At 38.4% G+C, this 24,342-nt stretch overlaps 1 long non-coding RNA gene across 1 annotated transcript in view; it reads right to left on the minus strand.

The window, feature by feature from the left end:
* LOC125755457 (uncharacterized) overlaps positions 1-17,677 on the minus strand; it is a 50,961-nt gene extending 33,284 nt beyond the window's left edge. Inside the window, exon 1 of the long non-coding RNA XR_007412075.1 lies at positions 17,593-17,677. This is a non-coding gene — a long non-coding RNA (uncharacterized LOC125755457). The remainder of the gene's footprint in view (positions 1-17,592) is intronic.
* Positions 17,678-24,342: the final 6,665 nt, after the last annotated feature.

Here is a 24,342-nt window from a genome sequence, read left to right on the forward strand (position 1 = left end):
GAGTCTGTTTCTACAGAGTAGATATCCATTGAATAGACATACCACATTTTTTAATCCATTTACCTCTTAATAAGCTTGTATTAATAAAGCTGCTGAGAATATTCATATACAAGTCTTTGGACAGGCATATGTTTTCATTTGGGGGAGTGGGAAATATGAAGGAGTAAAATTGTGGAGTCATATAGCAAATGTATACCTTTATAAGAAACTACTTAATTATTTTCTAGAAGAGTTTTATCATTTGACATTTGTCACCAGCAGTGTATAAGAGTCCCATTTGCTCTTCATCTTCAGTGAAATTTGGAAAAAAAAATTTTTAATATTAGCCATTCTAATGTGTTGGTAGCACTATCTCATTGTGGCGTAAACTTTCATTTCCCTGATGACTAAGACTGTTGAGCATCATTTTATATGTTATTGAACATTTATATCTTCTTTTTTGAAATGTCTTTTCATATCCTCTGTACACATTTAACTGGGCTATTTATCATCTTAGATTATTTGAATTCTATATATATATATTCAGGACATAAGTACCTTTCTAACATAGGAAATACGAATCTCCTCAACAACAGCTTGCAGCTTCAAATACTATAAGTTGTCTTTACAAAAGTATAATTTAAATAGATATGTAGGTAGGTATATAGATAGATGAAACCTATTTTTACTAAATTAATCTTTTCCAGTTTGATGTCTTTTGTGTCTTAAATCTTTGTTTACCCTAAATTAGCAGTAATCTCTGTTTTCCTTAAGAAGTTTTATCACTTACATTTTAGTTTATATTCATTCCACATTAACATTTGTGTATGCCAACTTCTTCCTGCCATAAAACCAGAAATTCCAAATTATAAAATAATTTTAAACCTAAATGTCTATTCACCCAAACTACCATGCAAATTTAGAGGTGTACAAATATTATTAGGCATAGGAAGCTTTGCCACTCACAAGTGCTATGTGGAAAATAGTTTGGGATAAAAAATTTAAATAGCAGTGAAAACTAATCCAGATGATATTACATATACACATACACATATACTTACATGCATACATATAGATACACATCATATATATAATGGATACATATTTTATATGATACAGCATATGTAATGTGATATATCTTATATAACAGTATTTTGATACTGACAGTCACCACTTTAAAAATACCATGGAAAAAGCAGTATATTACAAAATCTGAAATACAGCTTTGAGTCAGCTCAACTCATGACTGAATTGAGCTAAAGTGCTCTCACTATTACTGCCTGCCAAAGAAAGAGTCATCCTCTCTGGAAGAAGATAACATTATCCAGAGCCTAATTTTTTTAATTAAAAAAAATCCCATCATTTGATCAAAACTTACCATGTACTTCAAGAAATTAGACCAAGAGGAAAAACAGACAATAGTAACAGACCCACAGTTATTCCAGGTATTTCAATTATCAAACACAAATATTAAAATAATTGTGATTAATATGTTCAGAAAAATAGACAATAAAATGGAGCATTTTGCCATAGAATTGGAAACTATAAGAAAGAATAAAATGGGCATTCTAGAATTAAACATGACAATATCTAAAATTGAGAGCTCAATAAATGAAGTTAACAGCCACTATATTATAGCTGATGAGAGGGTTAATGAAGTGAAAGACAGAATAGTGCAAAATAATTATAGCAAAGAGAGAACTGAATTGAAGTTATTAGAGAGAGAGAGAAATGGGTCACAGTGAGAAGTTGTAACATATGTGTGATTGTAACCCATACAGAGAAATGAAAAAGAATGAGGTAAAATAAATACAAAGAAGTCATACCCAAGAATTTCCCAAAACTTATGAAAATTAGAAGCCACAGATTCAAAAAGCTCTACAAAACTTTAAGCAAGAAAATTACAAAGAAAATACATCTACATATGTCATAGTGAAACCTGTGAAAACCAAACACCAAAAAATAAAACCTAAAAAAGCAGCCAGAAAAAAAGAAAGATACTACCTTCAAATGAGAAACAGTGAGTGAACCCTGACTTCTCAGCAGAAGATACAGAAGCCAGATAATAACATAATATCCTCGAAGTTCCAAAAGAAAACGCCTCTCAACAAAAAATTCTACACCGAATAAAAATGTCCTCCAAAAGTGAAAGCAAAAAAAAAAAAAAGAGAGAGAGAGATCTAATGAAACAAAATTAAGAGAATCTGGAGTGCCTGGGTGATGCAGTCAGTTGAGCATCTGACTCTTGGTTCCGGCTCAGGTTATAATCTCAGGGTCATGGAATGGAGTCTTAAAGCGGAGCCCTTCATGGAGCTCCCGCTCAGTGCTGAGTCTGCTGCAGATTCTTTCTCCCTCCCTCCCCTTTCCCCTCTGCTCCTCCCCACCACCATGAGCTGTCTCTCTCTTCCTAAAATAAATAAATAAATAATAAATAAAATATTTTTTAAAACCCTGAGAGAATCATTAATGAATACCTGCACTAAAAGAAGCATTATAAAGAATTCTAGGGAAGAAAAAATATTAAAGATGGACTCAATAAAACGTAGGTGGGAATGAAATGCAATAGAAAGGGAAAATATGTGGATAAATATAAATGAACCCATCTTTCCCTAACTAAATATCTTATATGATACACAAGTTTCACTTCCCAAATATAATCTTTGTTTGAATGTGCTCTATTTTAAACTATAGCATCCTGGTGGTTCCTAGTGGGTAGGCAATCACCGAAAACAACACATCTTTTAATGAAATGATCCCAGTGCATCACTCCTCACACTGCTCCTCCCTGAGTCCCCACATTTATATTTATGTGTTTCTCATCTTAATGACCTCATGTCAGTAAAATGGTATTAACGCCAGTTTATTTCAGCTGGACATGGTCCTAACCTCTTGGGTTTGAGGAAACATACAAAGTTGCCAGGACTTGCATTACAGATTTTCCCATTAAACCATAGCCTTCTGAGGCACATTTCCTTATGTTTACCATCCTCTTTCTTTTTGTATGGTTACTGTAAGGAAAAGCAGAGATACCTGTAAGTTACATAAAATCATAAGGTCTGTGCCAAAAACTCATTTATTATGTGAAAAGTAACTGCCACTTATTTATCTAGTCTTTTATAGCTCTACATTGACACTTCTCTGCTCTGTAATGCTGAGGCTCCAAGTCTCTAAATTAAATTTTCCAGTTTCCTTTGCCAACCACTATTCTGCTAGTTTTCCTAAAAAGAGGCATTAGTGAGAGATCAGATGTTGGGAAGAGGGAAGAAGAAATTCTTACTTCTGTCTCGGCTTCTAGCAGCATCTTTGGAAATGTGTATGTCTCCTCGATGGTCTTAATTGGACTTTGATTGATACAACATTTAGTACTAAGAGACTTGATATCTGCAAAAGTGGTGAGTTCTAACCTATCATATCACCCACTTAACTATTTAATTACTTAATCACTGGGATGCCTGGGTTGCTCAGCCATTGAATGACTGCCTTTGGCCCAGGGTGTGATCCCAGGATCCGGGATGGAGTCCCACATCAGGCTCCCTGCAGGGCACCTGATTCTCCCTCAGCCTATGTCTCTGCCTCTCTCTCTCTTGCTGTGTCTCTCATGAATAAATAAATAAAATCTTTTTAAAAATTACTTAATCACTAACTTTTTGGCTGTGCAAAAGATGTCTAGATCTTGAAAAATAAATCAGGTAGTAGCTCAGATTGCAACTCATGTTCCAGATGTATTATCTTTACTTAAACAAAACAAAATGCCCTGGAATTGGGCATGTAGCAATTTATATATCAAATGTTTTGGGGGTTTTTTCCTATATGTACCAATTTCTAAAGACACACCAAAGCAAGGTGCTTGTACCTGAGAGGTTAGCAATGTACTTCAACTGACATGCTCCACAGCTGTGAGTAACCTTGATCTCTGTCAAAAGCTAACTCACAGGGATTTGAGCATACCCTACAGAACATCATTCTGATGCTGTGTCTTGATGACATCATGCAGATTGACCTTGATGAATAGCAGGCATCAACAATTGTAGATGCCTTAATAATATTCAAATATGTCAGAGGTTAGGAGATAAACTCCATAAAAATATGTAGACTTTGCACCATGGTGATATTTCTAGGAGTCCAGCAGAGCTTCCCCTTACTTAGCCTATCACTAAGAAATTAGAGCAAGGCATGTTTGGCTTCTTTGGATTTTTGAGATAACCTACACCTCATTCTAACCCATTTACTGACCAGCTGACAGGTTCAGTTGTAAGTAGGTTCTGAAGTTGATCCAGGTTGTGGTAGATGTTGCTGTGCTGCCTAGACCTTAGTAACCAGCCTTTCCCATGAAACCCAAAATAACAGTGGCAAACAGAAGTATTGAATGGAGTCACTGTGATTCAGCAACAGACAAATCATAGTTCTGTTCCCCTAGGATTTGGGGGGAAAATAATGCTCCCTTCTGAAAATACTGTTAGCTTCGTGGGGAAAAAAATTCTTAGGTTGGTATTGGGTTCTGATTGAGATTTAATATCTGATCATGGAACAAAAACTGACCCAACAAGTTATATCATGAGTTGAGCATTTCTCATCTATTAAATCATAAATTTAGGGATGAGCAGCAGCACTCTGTTATCAAGTGGAGGTGTTACATACAGAAAGAGGTGTTAAAGACACCTGAAGGCACAAGTAAATTGCACAAATGAGAGGCTCAGATTCTTCTGGCACTTCCTCAAAATGCACTTTCTGTCATGACTCCTTTAACCAACTCCTGTGGCCTAATGGGAAACTCTTAATGACCAGTTACGGAAGAAGAAAGAGTTTAGGCTTAGTTTTACAGATATTTCTGCATAACATACTGTTCTCAGTCCTAAGTGATTGTTATTGCTCTTCAATCTTAATCAGAAATGTCCCTGAAAGACAGCAGTGGAAGGAAATCTTCTCATTGGCCTAACTTTGAGAAGTCTATAAAGTTATTTACTTTGGGACACCTGGGTGGCTCAGCAGTTGAGTGTCCACCTTCAGCCCAGGACGTGATCCTGGAGTCCCGGGATCAAGTCCCACATAGGGCTCCCTGCATGAAACCTGCTTCTCCCTCTGCCTGTGTCTCTGCCCCCCTCTGTGTGTCTGTCATGAATAAATAAATAAAATATTTTAGAAAAAATTAAAAAAAATAAAGTTATTTACTTTGCCTGGATGTATATACAGCCAGAACTATGAATTCATACTGATTCACAAGCAACAGATAACAGTTTGGTTTAAGGATTAGATAACTGGAAAGAAAAGATGTAAGGATTAAATTTTGGGAAGAAGTTCAGGGGATGAAGCCTGGGATGACTCACCCAGGATGGGCATAGCAAGAGAGGATATATTTGTTCTGTGTTATTGATTACTGAAGGGTACCCAGAACAGAGGAAGTTATTAAATATTACATAAACAAAGTGACCATTCCTATGGATGTTAGCCAACCTCTGCCTAGCCACCCTCATGCTCATTCAATGGACTCACACTCAAATAGCCATTGGAGCAAGAATAGAAAGTTATATATGGGTCAACAGCATGAGCTCTCACCTCACTTAAAAAAAAAAAAATCCTGCTTCTATCACTGTTGAGTGTCCAAACCTTCCAACAGGCCCTAATGGGTTATCATTTCTGAAGGGGATCATCTCAGCCACCTGATGGCAGTCTGATTATATTAGATTATTTTCTATAACATTGGGACCAGTGGCATGCTCTCAAAAAAAAAAAAAAGTTATTTTGATAAGAATTTTTCTTCTCTGCTCGAAATTTTTCTGCCAGTACCACCACCCATGAATTCATGTTCTAACCAAACAACTCATTTTAACATGAAAGTGCATCAATGGGCTAATTCCATGACATTCACTGGTTTTATGCCATATTCCTTCCCCCAGATGTGCTTAGCCAACATAAAGTGATGAAATGAAATGGCACACTCACTTTCAATATGTGCTATGTGCTCTGAACTAGTGACCAGTATGTGGTACTATTTCTTCCATAGCCCAAATGCATGAGTTTGGAAATGAAGAGGTAGAAGCGGGACCACTCCTTTCACTGTTGTACCTAATAAGCCACCCAAAGAATTTTGCTTCCCATCTCAGCAACTTTAGCTTTAGCTATGGTGTTTTGGAGTTCTTGGTTCTCAGAGGAGCAATGCTTCCATCAAAGGGAATAACAAGAATCCTTTTAAAGTGGAAGTTGAGATTGCCACCTGGCCATTTTGGCCATTTGAGGCTTCTCATGGCATTAACTCAAAAGGAATTTATTGAATGATTATGAAAAGGAAATAGGGTCATTGTTATGCAGTGGAGCCAGGGAAGACTGTGTTTGGGACCCAGGGGATTCCCCGGTTACGTCTAAGAAATTCAAGTAAAAAAAATGTCATAAATGACTAAAGGAACCCAAAGGAACCTTATTAAGAGTAAAGCCACTAATTGCTGAGCTGCAGCAGGAATGAATGTCTGAACCATCCCAAAAGGTAAAGTACGCCAACCAACTGATATACTGATCAGGCCAAAGGGAACCTGGAATGAAATGTTCTCTTTCCTACTTGTAACTTACCCATACACCCCAAAATACACACATAAACTTTTGTCATCTTCTCTTATTATTTTATATAGAACATGGATGATAGTTAAAATTTTGCCTTATGTTACATAATACCCAGATGGGCTTCACGTATGAAATGAGTAAGAGCTAATATCACTCAGGGACAGAGGCAGGGAATGATCAACGAAACTTGGTGTCATCCCTTTGGAAGAGACCATGTGCATCTTCCTATGTACCAAGGACAATTACCTTTTATTAAGCAGAACCATGCCATTGCCATTGTTGTGGTACAGGAATTGTAAATATGAGAAAGGTATGGGTGGATGCTGAATAGCCTGATAAATGGACTGAGCCAGTTATCGACCTATCTCTCAATCTCATGCCTGCCCTTCTGAACTCTGCTCAGAAATGCAGGCCCTGGGAGTCTGTTTTTCCAGCAGGCTTCCTGGTAGGTTTAACCAGTAGGAGATACTAGTGGGGTCAGACACAGGAGTAGGGAAGAAGCAGCATTTCTTCCTTGCTATCTGTACATCTAGGTGCATCTCAGGAAGTGGCTGCCACCCTGGTTGTACCCCTAATGCCCTCTTAATGGTACCCATACTGATCATGTGGCCTTTGCTTAGTATTCTTAGACTCTGAAACCCCCAATTCCTTCCTTTCCCTTCATCAGCCCTGGGAGTGGTGAGTGCTTCCTAAAATTATTAATTTCAATAATCTCTACAATTACAATTAGCCCACCATCCCCATTTCCTCGCTGTCTCGTTGAAACAGAGTATTTTCTTTTGCCCGGACATACCCTTTCCTTAACCATTCCATTCATTTCTCCTAGACATTGAAATATCTCAATTCATCTGGATCAGTGCTTTTCACAGTTTCTTACAGTCTGAGGGATTTCCAGAAGCCCCCTCAGAGCTGCTACTAAAAAAACAGGGGGACGGAAAGTGTTTGGAAAACAACCCCCTCACTTCAACATATTATTTCTGTTTCATATGTTTTACTTATTTACATTTCTCAGAGGGATTTCATCACAACAAAGGCTTTCACTTATAATAAAATGTTTGAAACCGTGGATCTTTGCCACCGATAAACAAGTTGAATAGAATTTGGTCAAGGATAAAAATCTGGCTGTTGCCTCCATAGGCATTACTTTGTTCTCACCAGAGGTGGGGATGGGGACACATCACTGGAAAATTTATTCCCTTCCCTCTCTCTCATCCTACCTCATCAACTAGAATTCTATTCCCATGGCCCTGACCTGCCACCCCTTGTTTGTAGGATATTCCCACTTGCAGGAGCTGGATTGAAAAGTTTCCTGAACGCTTTGTGTATCAAAAGAGTGAATTCATCCATAACGCCTGCAATAAAAATAACCCAAACAAATGACTACCACGTCACATGTCCTATTAGTGAAGTACTTGCGTGGGAACAAAATGTTGTTGTTGGTTTTGTTTTCATTTTTTTTAATACAGTCAGGGCCCCAGTGGGGCATGAATGTGGAATATCATCTCACTTTATAATATATGCACCATAATCTTCTTAAAATGAGTTTTCACTTCAAGAAACATAAGGACTTAAATATGAGCAGCCTGTTTTGTGCGTTTGTGTGTTTGGCATCTCATTACACTTCAGACCATTTTGTCTTCTTAGAACAATTGAATATCATTAGTGGAGGCATATTTTGTTGCCAGAACTCGCTTGGTTGAGATTGTGCTTGTTAAAATGTGTCCATTTGCCAGCTGATGGATGGGAATTCTGAAGGGTGCCTGGTGAGGGAGCATTTGAATATCAGAACTTTCATCTCTTTCTTCCAGAGAGAAAAATAGCTTTGTTACCAACCAACACAAAGCATGGATTGTCCTTGACTTCCCCTCCCTCTTTTGTCTTTTTTTTTTTTTTTTTTTTGTAACATTCTGTTCAGCTCCCTGAGTTTCTATCAAGGACCCAGAACTAACTGCACAAGACATAAAAGGTTCAGAGCCAGTCAAGCCTTGGAAGAGATCCAGATTCCTCGGCTTTATTTGTGGGGTGACTTTGGGCAAATCTCAGAACCTGTCAGGCCTCAGGATTTTAACTTGTAAAATGGGTCTCCTAATGCTTACTTTTCAGGGCTGTTACAATGAAAATCCCACACCCATTTTGGGCACACAGTAGATGTTCATTGATTGAGAGCTAGCCAAAGGGGATAGATCAGGGGAAAAAATACGCAAAATAATTAGAACTTAAAAGCATACTGTGCAGTACTAATCATAATATAATTGGGCACTAAAATATAAAGTACTCCAAAATAAATATCTTCAAAGGCAAGATCTAGAAGTTACAGTTGATTCTTAATATCTGTGGTAGTTCATGTTCTATAGAGTCACCGGGAACACTGAATTCACAAATACTGAACCATTGCTCCTAGAGTAAAAACAGGGTTAGGTTCCTATGAGCCTCTGATAATATTCTCATCAACTAATCAATGAATAACCTTGTGTTATGTATATTTCTACTTAAAAACACCTTATTTAGGGGCATTGGATGGCTCAGTAGGTTGAGCATGTGACTCTTGATTTCAGCTCAGGTCATGATCTCAGGGTTGAGAGACTGAGACCTGGGTCAGGCTCCCTCCTGGGCGTGGAGCCTGCTTAAGATTTTCTCTCTCCCTCTGCCTCTCTGCCCCCTCTAAAAAGCTAAAAATAAAAACACCTTATTTAATATATTTTGACAATTCATTAACATTGAACTCGGATCTAACAGCACTATAACTCATGCCTGAATAAAGCTTACCTAGCATTCATATTTTCTCTATGAGACACATCCTAGCCTTTTTGCTTAAGAACAGTAGATAGTAACTCAGCACTCTGCTTGCAGGTCCTTTTAAATAGATAAATCAACAACAAAAAAGCAAAAAATATTAAAAATGTCACACTAAATAGAACATGACAAGGACACTCATTTACAGAATGAAAGCTAAAACAAGAAAGCAGAGCATCTCCTTGTTCAACCTCAGCTGGGAATGTATGCACAGGTGACTCAAATTTTTTTCCTACTTTGTGCATGCACATGTCCATGAATGAGCACAAAAATGTCATGAGTATTGATTTGGGAATTATAAATAATTTTAGCAAGTAAGTGAACTGGCAAAAAAGGAACCTGCAAATAATGAGGATCAACTATAAATACCAGGAGGGAACCTTGGACAAAGAGGATGGCTTAAAATGAGTGACTAGAGGTGACAGTCCAGGGAGGAAGAGCCAAATCAGCACAGGGAAGATCATTAAAAGTCAAGAACAGTATATGAGAACAGATCATATCTACCAGGAAACCTCTAGCCCAGATCCCATTTCCTTCACATCTGATCAAATGTCCCCTGCTCAGAGCAGCTTTTCCTCACCTCCCTATTAGAATAGTATCCATCTTCCATTACTGTCTAGTCCTTTCTTCTGCTTTCTTCTTCATCCTTCTCTGGAACATACTTTCATGAGTGACATATGTTAAGTTTTTATTTGTAAATTGTCTGCCTGTCCTAGTCAGAATGCAGAAACCATGAGGTCAGGACTTTAAATAGACTTTGTTCCCTGGCCCAGGGACTTAGCACCTGCAACAGTGTGGTCATTACCAGCTACTGAATGAATATATTAACCTTAAAAATAAGACAGTTGGTTAGTTTGCCAGCAAAACGTGTTTCTTTGGGGAAATAGCAGAGAATGGCAGTTCAGGACATGCAAGCTATGGTAAAACCATAGGCAAGTCAGGAGAACAAAGAACAGGAATGCTCCTTTAGAGAGGAAAGGGGAATTTCGGAGCAGCTGTCATAAACAAAAAGTCTCTTGGTATAAACTGGGGGTTAGAAGTAGAGTGGCTTTTCATTGGCTGAGCTGGGACAGTCTCTCATTGGCTGGGCTGTTGCTGAGCATGGAGAAAATCTTTCTTCTTCCTACTGGGAGTACAAGGTACCTGTCTTCCTGTTGGGGTCTGCAGCTGGCAGCGTGGTGGGGCTTGAGAGCTCCCTCTGCTGGGGCCTCTTGACTCCATTTTAAATGAGCTTTCCTTTTATTAATTTTCAAAAAGGCATCAAGTGTAATGAATCTGAATAACACATTAAGAATTATACATTTCATCTCAGAGGAAATAAAGAGCTATTTAAGAGAAAAGTCCTATTAAATACAGAAGATTTAGGGGTGCCTGAGTGGCTCAGTCAGTTAAGCATTTACCTTCCGCTCAGGTCAAGATCTCAGGGTCCTGGATCAAGCCCTGGCATCATACTCTCTGCTCAGCAGCGAGTCTGCTTCTCTCTCTCCGTCTGTGATCTCTCTTGCTTTCACACTCTCTCTCAAATAAATAAATAAAATCTTTACAAATAAATAAATGTGGAAGATTTACAGTGTTTCTGATACTACATGTGAAATTTAAAAAGAGACATGCCTGATTATTCCATGTTGGTTCAAGGTCCTTTCCTATTCCAAATCTTCTCAGAAATCATAGAAAGCATCTATGCTTAACAAAACACAACTTTCTGGCCATTTTTCTGTCTGCCTCAATTGTAACTGCAGCCTACTGGTATGATTTGAAGGAAACTGGAAAGCTCTCTACACTGTTAATGGTATCTAAAATGAGAGTACTAAGATCCTTTGAGATCTAAAAGCTTTCAAAATTCTGCTGTACCTGGATAGCTAACTAATTAAACTACTGTCAGTCATTAATACTTTAGTGTAAATTAGCTTATCCTGGAGTTTTAAGCAGTAATCAGGTAATTCCAAACTGTAATTTTAGAGAATGTGAAAACTGAGATGCATAATGGGAACATAGTTTTATAACTAATTTAGTAATTTGAGACATGACAAAAATGCAGATCTCCTGACATTCAATTAACTATAGCATTCTGATTCAAAACCTTTCCAGCAGAGGTGTTTGAGACCTTAATGAAATTTTCAATTAGTAAATTCTTATGAGGAAAGAGTATAAAACCCCCAATAAAATGCAAATATTTTAACTGAAAAAAATGCAAATAACTTGAAAAGGTATTATCTTCAATCGGGTTATCAAGCTGTTCCAGAAGTCACGTACCATCTTAGGACACAATATCCTTCTATGAAAGGCAAACTGATTTGACATTTTGGTGAAAAATGAGGGACTTGGGAAAGGGCTGGGAGTTTTGGGCAGGTCTAGGGCCAATGTGCAAAGGAGGCAAAAATGTAGAAAGCTCAAGAGGGGCATGGAGGAGAAGTCACAGGAAAGAGTCCCCCAAAGCAAATATCTGATTTGTCCCTTTCTACATTTGACTATGGCACATTCACAGGAGCCCAGGGCCCACAGACTGCCAGGTGGCTGTAGAGAGCTGGCTTTCTGAGATGATCTGGTGAACCCCTGAGAGTCATGTAAAAGCAACTTGCCATCCCCGTGACTTCAAATGCTAATCAAGAAACTGATTAGACCCCACCAGGAGGAGAAAGATGAACTAATGGAGGATCTGGGTTTTGACTAAAATGCCTTTGGAAATGTTTCATTTCAGTGCTTCCCATTTCTTTAATACATTCCACCAATACCTTCCCAATCACATCTTACATAATACAGATACACGCACACACACACACACCTATGTGTGAGCAGACCCGCATACACAGACATGCACATGCACACACACACACACACACAAGAATTTTATAAACAATTGCACTTAGCTGTTAATGCTAACTTAAAATAATCTCCCTAGTTCTGTCTTCAACCCATTTTTCCTGTAGACAAGTACTGCTTACCTTCTCAGGAGTATTTAAGTTGTCAAAAGGAAATTTGCTTTTCTTGCCCCTTGAAGGTCAGAACAATTATTCTCTTCTTTGCATACAGTATCAGGAAACCTATCAGTGCTGTGAATTGTACTGATCTACTAAAGGTGGAATTTCTGACGTGAGAGTAGGCCAGTGAGTGAGTTACCTGGGGAAATGAGATCCCTTTCCTGTAGCTTCCAAAAGAAACTATATTTGCTGCCACTGTTTGTACATCCACATCCCAGCAACCTGGGTACACAGAGATATTGAACACCAGCAATAACATCTGCAAAACTGTAGGTGATTAAGAGAAACATCTGGCTTTCTATTTTGAAGGCCTGTGTTTTGCTAATTTTCTTTTCAAGATGCATTAGGTTACTATGTTGGGGGAAGGAATAACATTGCTCTAAACCAGGGGTCAAGAAACCACATTCCACAGGCCAAATCTGTCATGCCACCTGTTTTGTAAAGAAAGAAAAAAAAAAAGTATTAGGACACAGCCACATTCACTTATCTACATATTGTATATGGCTGTTCTCATGCTACAACAGCAGAGATGAGTAATTATGACAAAGACCATATGGCCCACAGAGCCTAAAATATTTACTATTGGCCCTTTACACAAAAAGGTTGTAAACCAGTAGATGTACTTTTTCTAATCTATACATCAGGTTTTGGACAGAGGCATTTATGTGTTGAATGAGGCTTCCAGGAGAGGCTATTATCTACTGATGTTTGAAAAAATCCACATGGAACTGTATTTGAACCAGGCTTCAAGGAGGGCCTATGGCATGAATGGAGAAGGGACAGGTTTAAGACTGCTCCCACTAGTCAGGCTCTAAGGAAATCCTACGTGATAGCTTCCTCTTAACTTCTTGAATCTCATACTCCCTCCAGCTTTCTGATTTCGTCTCCTATTTCCTAATGCTGATTGTGGCACATTTCCACTTAGTTTGTGGCATTCCTCCTTTTTAGACAGCCAGTATTTATCCTTGGCATGACTCTTTGAATCTACACTTGCCATTCCCATTGTGTTTGATGTTTATCTGTTTCTGCTCCACTGCTGACTTCAGACATCGGTCTTTGAATTCCCACCTTAGAGTACAAGCAAAACAAGAGCCAACATCTCTCAGGAGGTCTCTAATTCTTAATGTTCAATCCTAAAACAAACATGAGATTGAGACACTCAGACAGTTTTATCCCACACTCCAATGTCATTCAGTGCTCAAGGAGTTGTTAAGTGGGATGGCGCAAGGGCACAAATTCTAGAGCCTCAGGAAAATCACTGTCACCATGCCATGGTATTGGATTACCTGCCATGCTGTGAAAATCATAATCAGCATTCTTTTTTTCAGGAAAGTGGCATTCTTCCTCAACTGTATCTATTTTCCCAAGACTAGGAAGAGAATCTGCATTTGGACTTGCTATTGACAGTGATAAGGTGGGTGATAACAGTTTCTCAGTGCACACTCCACCCACCCTCCAGGTACTGAATGGCCTGAACTTCTGGCCATTAAGTAAAGAAAAACAAACAAACAAACAAACAAACCTACTTGGACTATATAAACTTAGAATTATAACTTTTTTTTTAAAGATTGTATTTATTTATTCATAGACACAGAGAGAGAGGGGCAGAGACACAGACAGAGGGAGAAGCAGGCTTCACGCGGGGAGCCCGATGTGGGACTCCATCCTGGGTGTCCAGGATCACACCCCAGGCTGCAGGCGGCACCAAACCGCTGCACCACCGGGCTGCCCCTGTGCCACCGGGGCTGCCTGAATTATAACTTTAAACTAAAAACACAGACCTTTGGAGATTTAAAGACCCTCAAAATTGATGACACATCTATTTTTACAAACTGACAAAAGTATTTAAAGTGTGTATATGTCCCTATATATTATATATATACTCATATACACATAAACATTTATGTGGTATTATGACAGAAATATGACAGTAAAACAATAAAAATAGTTTTGTAAGAAGCTAAGAATCACTGTGCGTTGGAGTCATTGATAGATTTAGATAGCCCTACTTACTTTAAAAATTTCCCATAATACCATGGTTAAAAATGTAACATTAAGTATTTTGTTATAATGACTTTGACAATTCAATAAAAATCTGAATTATTTTCAGTAACTTCTCTTTAAAAAAGGTAAAACATACATTTAAAAATGTATGAACTTATTATCTAAAATATTTAAATAGGAACTTTCCTGGCAATAGAACACAGCTGTGCTAATGTGGATTCATTTCCAGACGGTTTTAAAAAACAGGATTCTCGCAGATAGCTATTTAAGTAGAGACTGATCATTACCCTCAGTGCCCCAGGAGACCTGATCTGTGTTATATTCATCAATATCTTGAGTAATAACTAAAACCCAACTCCTTCCAGGAAATTTCTATAGCCTCATCCTCTTGGATAGAGTACCCTTAGACTCAAGCTTCATATTTTGTCAGTTAAAATTATTACTCATTTTTGAGCAGTGGGCCTTAGGAAGCCATTCTGTTCTCACTTGGAACCCTGGGGGTAGACTTAACTTCTCCCAGTCCTGGTCCATCCCAGCACTGGCTTCCTTCTCAATAGTGAGTGCCCAGAGCGCTTCACAGCTGTGCTCCTTCAAGATCTAACAATTCCCAACTCTGTAAAAATTTGCATCACCCAATTGCTACCACCTCTGGGAAACTGTATGAGGCACTTTCAGCAGTTCATTCTAGGCCCCTGGAGTTCCTCTCAGGGAGATAATGAAGATATGTGTCAAAGTTAAATGAGAGTAAAACCTCAAGGGGTGAGAGCAAAAGCAGCCATTCAGAGTGATAGAAATGACAAAGGCTGTAATGGACACAATGCTGAGGGTACTGGATGAGGTAGATGTAGGGAGGATCTGGGAGGGAAAAAACAAAAAACAAAAACTGGAACATGACAAGACTTTGGTCAAAAGAAAAATAATAATAACAACAAAAACAAAAAGAAACACACAACAGATGGTTACTGCCAAAAGTGGCGAAGATGCCCTCCAATCAGCGATAATGGGAATACTCAGAACCTGATATTCATCTGAAGGATTGCCTTCAGTAAAAAGTAACAAATCAGAACATTCTTGTTATTACTAGTTACCCTCCACAAGATAGTATGGAAAGGAGTACAGACATCAAGTTGGCTAAACCAGAAGCAAAGAGGGATAAATGGAAGTTTGAGTGAGATGGAACATGTGTGAAGATACATTTAGAAGAGTCAATTTTAATTGTTTCAATTGAGTAAATCTTGTTTTCCCATCTAGACTGCCAGATCCTAGAGGGCAGTGACAACATTTTGTAAGTGTTTGAAAACATAGCACATACAAAATCATGTCGAAGCTGTCTAAACAAGAGGGAAAAAATGTGTCTAAAGTCACAGAGGTAGTAAATGTCAAAACACTTTGACACCAGAGTTCTACTGACCCACCTACGTCAAATATATGCTTTTTTGTATGATATGCATTTTATATATGCTTCATTCCTAGCTTCATTTTAAATGTCTTCTGTTGTCTATTCTTGTTCTTGTGCATCCATAATATCTTATGTTGTATATAGTCTGTGAATTTCCATAAGCCATAGCCATCTTATATCCTTTTGAGTACAAAGCAGTTAAATGAATCAAGAAAGAATGTTATTTATGTGAAACACACACACTCTCTCTCTCTCTCTCTCTCTCTCACACACACACACACACACACACACACACTTTCCCTTAGGTAGAATGATTTGCACTTGGTAGTTATAGGGTTGGTTCACCTCCCCTTCAATCTGGGAATTCTGAAAGACAAAATTCTATCTTTACACATTGCTTAGTATATAAATTACTTAGGAACCCAAGTCAATGCAAATCCCTAGTAAGGTCTGGAGTCTCTTTAATATCCTTCTTTTTCATATCATCTCACCCTAATACATTCTCTGTCGACCACTTCCTATGGGTCTTTCCTTTCCCACCAAGTCTCCACTCCCTTTGCACCAAGTTCAAGGACTCAGAATGAAGATAGAGGCACCCCCTTGGGTTTTAAGTCAAGCATTTCTGTTATTTACTGCAGTTTCATTACTTTTGATCATTGGGAGGCATGTTGGCATATGGGAATGGAAATTTAGATTGAGTAACTTTCAGCAATGTCAAATGAGCTATTAACAGAACCAAATTCTATGGTGTCCTAGTTGCTTTTGGAATATGGCTTTCAGTGTGTTTCAGCACAAGATGACCTCTGAGTTTGATGGAAGTCTACCAATAAAAAATAAATAGATAGGAAATAATAAAAATGACATACTGAGGAATTTAAAATCATAAATGCATGCAAATTCATCTCAAAGAGGATTAATCAATCATTAAATAATTAATGAAGACTTAATGTTTTGTCAGAACTGTCCCATGCACAGATGTGAATGAAGGAACAGGGAAAGTTTAAGTCTTAATTGTAGAAAACAAGAAAGACACATGAAATACATAAAGAAGGGTGAAGTTGGGAGAAAAATAAAAGTACATGGTAACATTTATATGTATAAATATGTATTTTAAACATATATTTACATTTATGGGTCTCACCACTCTAGGAAGTGATGTAGAATGAAAGTATTAATGCCCTTGGAATGGAATACTGGGACAATCATGAGACTGGAGTACAGGGGTCCAGGATCAGCTCTGGCTTGGCCACCAATAAGCTTTGTGGCTGGGAAGTTCATGTCTAGGTCTACCTCTTCATCCGTGAAATAAGGGAAATTGGATTATCTTTAAACTGAAAGAAATTTTATGTTGTGTTATGCTATGGAATATATAATACATTTCTTGATATTAAACACTACTTATTTATCAAAAGAAATTAGAAATATTTTAGTTGCTCCTACACTGAGAGGGTGGTATTAACAGAGGCAACTGTGGTCTCCTCAAAGTGTCCTTTAATTAAACTGTCCTTTTATAAACAGCCCCTGGCAGAAGGGCAATGGAACCAAGTTCAAGAAGAATATTTTAAAGTGCTTATATTTTGAAAAAATATGAACAATACTGTAAGTGAAAAACCATACTGTTGGACTAGAATTTTTACAACATTCCTCTACCGACTTTTACAGGGACAATGCATAGCACACTGACAAACTCTCTAGGACTTGAAGCTGGACAAAACCCAGCTATAGCATTTATCAGCTACTTCACTTTGAACAAGTTAACCTCTCTCAGAATCAATGATCTTACCAGAGAAACACAGGTAAGATTATCATCTAAATCATTCTTGTGAGGGGAAAGTTAAGTAAAACAAGCATTCAACAAAGTATAAACGTTCTGACATTCGTACTTACCCAAATCTGGATGAATAAACAGAATGCTTTTCACTGAATTGAATTCACTGAATTGAATGAGGCATCACCATAACCTGGAAAACAGTTATAACGATCTTTAAAACGCTAGCATACTCATACCAGCTGATAACCATTTAAATGCAATCTAAACTTTCTCCCTAAAATTAACATTACCCAAAAGTTGGTCATTAAGAAGGACATTAGGCTTCACTTTACTCCATCTTTCTAGGAGGAGATATCTCTATGGTTGGCCCTATCCACATTCACTCATTGGCCTATGGATTGTACCTCACTGTTCTCCTTAATGCACAGGTACAGGTGATTTCTTCATCTAAGAGTCTGCAAGGTTGTTTTTTTCTTTTCTTTTCTTTTCCTGTCAAACTCTTTGAGGGCATTGGGCTGACAGTTCTGGGTCGGACTGAGTTTAATCTTTTCCTTTCAAATCAAATTATGGGGAAAATGCCAGGGAAATGGCTCCCTAACAGCTGGCATTGTTCAGAAATCACGGAGCTTGGTGAATTTGTAAGATAAGTGTCTAAATTGTGGAGAAAGGCAGACAGCTTCCCCTCTTGGGCTGATATCTGAGCAACTAATGACTAAATGACTCCATTTTGCTCTCCACACAATGGCCTGTCCCGGAAGACTTGAGAGGCTCTTGGGGTTCAGTGGCCTCTCCAAAAATCAGTCTGCCTAAAAGCTGGTTTGGGGTCTTCCCCACTGCCTTTGCTCCCTATCTGGTAATTTTAAACTTTTAAAACTGGTAAGAAGAAGAGAGGGTAGATATCTGCCTTGAGTAATGTGAAATCCACTGGAACCTCCCTATCAAGACATGAAGAAAAAATAGCTAAGAAAATAGAAAGTACAAGTAGAACAAAAGCAAAAAAAGGAGAAACAACTTTTAAAATATTATTGGAAAGGCACCACATTCACATTAAATACTAAAATATTAAAATTGATTGAGGTTGTGAAATAAGTGAATTACTTAGTCTCCCATGCATTAAAATTAATTTTTCATCTCCTTCTCCAGGCCACTTCCCACTGGCTTTCGTTGAGCCCTCTTAATATTTTATTTGCTGAAGGGAAAAGGTTTCCTTTTGACATATTGGCATTCCTGGGGTTGGTTGACTATCTCACTGCCAACTCCAGGAGAAGATTTCACAGTCCTAGTTAAGCAACAATAAAGAATAAAAGATTTGCTATACTCCTGAGCTTGGGACATTTTTTTAATCAGACCCTCCTCTAAAGACTGTTTTCTGAAAACCCATTCCCTTTGTATGTTGTATTCCCACCTTTCTAACTCTCTTCAACCTCCCCAGCCATTAGCTTGTTGGTAATTCACCTGGAGGAAAAAAGAACAAAAAAACAAACAAGCAAACAAACAACAACAACAACAACAAAAAAACTGAAAGACAACTGAGGTCACTATATTTGAGCAGCCAAAACCAGTTTTTGTTTCATTTGGAGTTGTGGGGAGGAGGTTGCCTCTTTGGGGATTTAAGAACAGCCTAGGCATGGTGGTCCCTGATTTCTGAAGCTCAGGAATTAATTTGGCAGATCCTCTATAGTTAGGAGATGAATTCAAAGGTAGTACACAGGTATCAAAAACAGAGTGGATAAATGGTCCAGAGAAGGTAGACAGGGCTCAAATAACTAGAGATGGACTTTAGAGATTACCAGGATATTAATCATAAAAACCTTCAATTTTCCAGTCTCATTCTCACAAGCTAAATTTGGACTCTTTGCCATAATAAAAGTTTACACATGTGAGGAAGGAAGGAAGGTAACACTGAAAGTCTCTTCAGACTCAAGTGGGATTCCAAACTCTCCATCATTCCCGAAAGTTCCCTTCTTCATGGCCATGAGAGTAGAGCAACATTTTTGTGCACTTTAGTCATACAGTGTTAGATCTAGAGAGGATTTTGACCCTGGTCTAGTCTAAAATCCACTTTCCAAATGTCATATAAGTGCAGCAAGCAGAAGGCACCTGACTTACCGCAGTCAATACAGAATGAATCCCTGAGCCCTCACTGTTTCTTAGGTGCCCAATCCAGAACCTTTGCACAGATCATTTTTATGGCAACAGGTGGTAGGAATATGTCTTCTTATTCTTAAGTTCATTCTTCTTTTCTTAGATCACTCAAAGTAAGGGGCTAAGGCAGAAGCCAAGCAATTTCAGATCACTTGAGTCCAGAGAAAATGGTACAGTTATATCAACTGTTCATAACAATAACCCAGTCTTGATTTGCCTCAATACTCACACTAAAACTTTAGTTATAAAACAATAACTATTCTTATACATACAAATCTATCAGTCAGTATATTAGTTAAATCCTGTGGTGCTTATTGCGGAACAATTAGAAGTCACCAACCTGATTCATCCTATAAGGAGATGTTGATCTACTTCCATTATTCATAAAAGTCACACTATTGGCCAGTCATGGGAAAAGAGCTCAGCTGCCCCATTGCTAGTTGGGTGCTCCATCTTTTGTTCCCAAAAGGGATAAGATATATTGTAGAATGAATGTATCAATTAAATGGAAGATTCCCAAAGCTTCAACAGAAGGGAACACTAACCCATATGATGGTAATAGTGGTTACAAGAATCAAGAGAAATTCTGTAACAATAACCTTAGGAAACCATACTAAATAGAACTAAATATGTTTCTGCGCAGCAGAAATTTTCAAAGCCTTTATTTAATATCTTGTTGAGCCTTACTAACATCTAAGAGGGATATATACTAGGCCTATCGCAAACACATGTGACCCTGCAAATCATCAACTAAGGAGCATTTCAAGTGAATGTTAAGACCCAGAATGCACCTTAGGAAACCAAGTTAGTTAGTGTCCATGGCATCACACTATTCTCCATCAGAGTTGCCAGATAATCTGGCAGGAACAGGGAACTGAAGGATAGTCCTCTAAAACACCAATCCCCTTTAAAGGTCTACAATGAAGATCCCTCAATTCTCAAGGCTTTAAACATCAACTCATTGTGAATGTGCTAAAATCACAATATGTAATTTCTCTTCTCAGATCAGACCTTCACTGTAGGTCTAAATCCCTTAACCTGTCCATAACCCAGCTGTGATCTATTTTTTTTCACATTAATTGCAATCATAGTCCTTGTTCTTATCACACTTGTGCATTTTTGTTCCCATAATGACCATGGCTCTTTTAAGATCTTGTCTTGCTTATACTGTTCTTCTTATCTGTAATGAATTGTTTTCTTCTTCTTCGCAGCCTAGTACAATCCTCATTGAGGTGACCTTATACCCTATCTCTTCTCTAAGTCATCAGTGTCCCCAATTCAGAAGTGAGTTTCTTTTGCTATAAATGTTCACAGTATCATTTACTTTCTGCCTTGTTTTGTTAGTTCTATTTTCACAGGTTTGTGTTTTATCTGCCTATTTCAGTTATAAATTCTTTTATTCATCTATTTTTTTCTCTATCTCTATGGAGATTGATGTCTGGCATATAAAACACTTCAAGTAATTGTTAAGGTTAAATGAAACATAGGAGTTGAAGTGCTATCAATAGGTTGAGATCAGATTTTAGAGTGCCCTTAAAGCCATATAGAGGACTTTGGGCTTAATGTTATGAATGGAGATGTTCTGGATTTCTTCGTAACAAGAAGGGGTATAAAAAAAGATAGCTTCATCTCTGGTTGGATAAGTGATGTAGCTTGGTGGTCTAGGGTAAGCATTCTGAATCAACTTCCTGGGTCTGGAACACAGCTCTGTTCCTACTACTAATGCGAAAGTTACTAAACTTTCTGGCACTGTTTCCTCATCTGTAAAATTAGAATACATTACTCCTATAGTCATTGTGAAGTAATCCATGAAAAGCCCTAAGAGTAATGCCTACCACCTAGCGAGCCCTCAAGAAATAGTACCCAGTATTATAATTAACCAAACGGAGAAGTGAAAAGAGCCTTGGTCCGAGCGTCAGGAGACCAGGGTTCTGCTACAGTTTGAAGAAAAGGTGCAAATAAGGTCAAGTATTGCTGGTAGAGGGGCTTGATTGGCACTCAAGAAAAAATAAGCATGTGTTTTGTGAATTACCATTCTCTGCACCCTAGGCTTACAGGCTTGAAATCAGACTCATAGCACAACAAATGCATTAATCAAGCTTACTGAGACAATCTATAAACACAGAAGCCCAATTCATTAATTTACAATGAGAAATATAACTATTAAATAGATGGGATGTCAGTGTTTATGGATAACCATGTTCTCTCTTGTGGACAAGTACACACCAGAAGCCAAATTATAATCCAAGAATTGTTTGATGAAAGGGAAACAGCAGGATAGAAAAGGGGTGACCTCAACACATAATCAAGTTCATAGCCAGATGTATCCCACTCTGCTACAGACACATACCCATCACTCTAGGTATGCCAAAACACATTGCCCATCTCATCCTTCTAGAGACAGAGAACACTACATTTCATTGGCTTCTGATAGGTAGTGCTTATACCTATCAGATGCCATGCATACCTTTGTTTCCTTGTTACAATGCAGTCATTTGGATGGATGTTTTCTAAGTGCAATCAACATTCACCTGAAGTTCTACCCGAATGCTATGATTGAATTCTTGATGTTCATAGATCATTTTTCAGGACAGTTTTAAGATATTTATCTGCTCCTTAAACTTCTTTGGTGAGCCTCTGGCTTCTCTGAGAGGCTCAGCAGAAGGGATTCTGTATCCCTTCCACTTTGAGTCTTCCTAAATTTATCCTTCCATACAAATCAATCAATTAGCTGCTGCTGCCGCATAATAAACTACTTCAAAAGGTATTGGTTTAAATGTTTATTTTGAGCCCCTTTGTTTGCTAAAGACCCTCTGGATCAGCAACTGGGGCTGGGCTCAGCTGAGTCAGTTCCTCTCCACATGGAGCCTGCTGCCTCTGCACACAAGTCTGGCCTCGGACGTGATAGAGACAACTGGGATAGTTGAAGTCTCTCTCCATATGTCTCTCATTCTCCTTGTTCAGTTAGGCCAAATCAAGTGTCCAGGGGACAGGCACTCCACCTATTGATGGAAGAAACTGCAAGGACTCCGTAGCCAGATTTCCTGAAACCTACCGTGGATAGGAATAAATTTTGACTGAATGAATGAATGAATGTCTTCAGGGAGAGAAGTCATACCTGTCAAGTGTATTCAAGGCATCTGAGTCAACAGTTCCATAACCCATGAGTCCAGCAAAGCCACTCACATCAGCGACGAGTGAAAGATGTTCCAGGCCCAGAAAGAAGTTTGGAGCAGGCAGCATGCACTATTCCCTCCACTCTCAAACTTTATGATCCTAAAAAAGTAATCAGCAGGGGAGGTGAAAGCCCCTGAATGGAGGCTGACATCGAGTGACCCTTGCCGAGGAAGCTAACGCTGACCACTCCTGCCCAGTGATCGAATTTGATGGTTTTCATCATCTTCCTCCTGTGCCCGCTCCGGCTCCATCGATTGCATCGCCTTCAATATCTCTTTTGTGGTTAAAGGCTGCTCCCGAGACTGCCCTCTCTGAGTTGCCTAGTTTTGTCAATTCCAATTCAGCCAGACATCCTTTTACCCTTTCCTAGACAACAAAGCTTTCTGGTCGATGTTAGAAAAAAAAAAGGAAAGAAAACTCATAGAAGCCTCAGAAGCCTCAGAAAGTCTTACTAAACCCTTCTTTCCTTAGGACGCATTCTCCCTCGCCTGGGTTAAGGAGAGCAATAGTCCTTCTCTGCCGATAGCTCATATTTATCTTCTCTTCTAGCTTTTTACGTCTGCCTTGGGATCTCAGACAGAAGCCTCCTTGTTATTTTCCCCTTTCTTTCTTCTTTCTGAAAATTAAAAATGCTTTATTGAACATAAAGATAGCCTTTCATTTTTAAACCTGTACATTACTTTGACCTTATTTTCTAGATTAGAAAAAAAAAAAAAAAACATCTTTTGAGAATCCTCATTAGGCCTAAATTATGAAACAAGGACTTTCCATTTTATGCTCCAAATCTTGCATATCTCTTTAAGATGCTGCAGAAAGACCTCCTCAAAACAGGGGACAGAAATTAATGCCATGAGAAGAACGTTATGGTTACCAAGTGTTTCTCCATTGCATCATGTCTGTAACTCCATGATAGGCATGAATCAGAGTTTCCAAAATCAATGCCAGACAGAGGTTTTCAAACTATCAGGTAAAATCCAATCTCCTTATCATAAGAATAAAAATTTTAAAATAAGATCTTGTCCCTGCCAACTTACCCAGCCGGCCCAGCTTCAGCCTTCTCCCTTCCCCAAGTACACTGCTCAAAAGCCATACCAAATTCCTAGTCAAAACTGAATTTTCCATCTCTGTGAACTTGAACCTGTTATATCCCTGGCCAGAGTTTGCTCCCCATTAGTTTGCCTGGAAAATCCCTTTGCATATTTTAGTCTACATTTCAGTATTTTCCATATATATATATGTGTATATATATATATATGACTATAAGCAATTCTTACCATCCTTAATCGTTCAGCCACATACCCTCCTTGAACTCTCGATCCCTCCTCCTTCGAGATTTTATGCTCCTTACTCCTTAGTTTGGCTGAGAGTCAGTAGAGTGAGGGATAGTAGGTGGCACTTACCTTAACTTCGGATTCATTGGTGTTCACTCTTATACCCAGAATATTAACAGTGTGTGACTGGGACATAAGGCTCTGGTTTGCCCACATACTTCTGTTCCCACCTGTGAATTCCATACTCACCAAGAGTCAAGTTGTGCTTATGAT

This window comes from Canis lupus, chromosome 7, assembly GCF_003254725.2.
Source record: "Canis lupus dingo isolate Sandy chromosome 7, ASM325472v2, whole genome shotgun sequence".
Classification (NCBI taxonomy): Eukaryota; Metazoa; Chordata; class Mammalia; order Carnivora; family Canidae; genus Canis; species Canis lupus.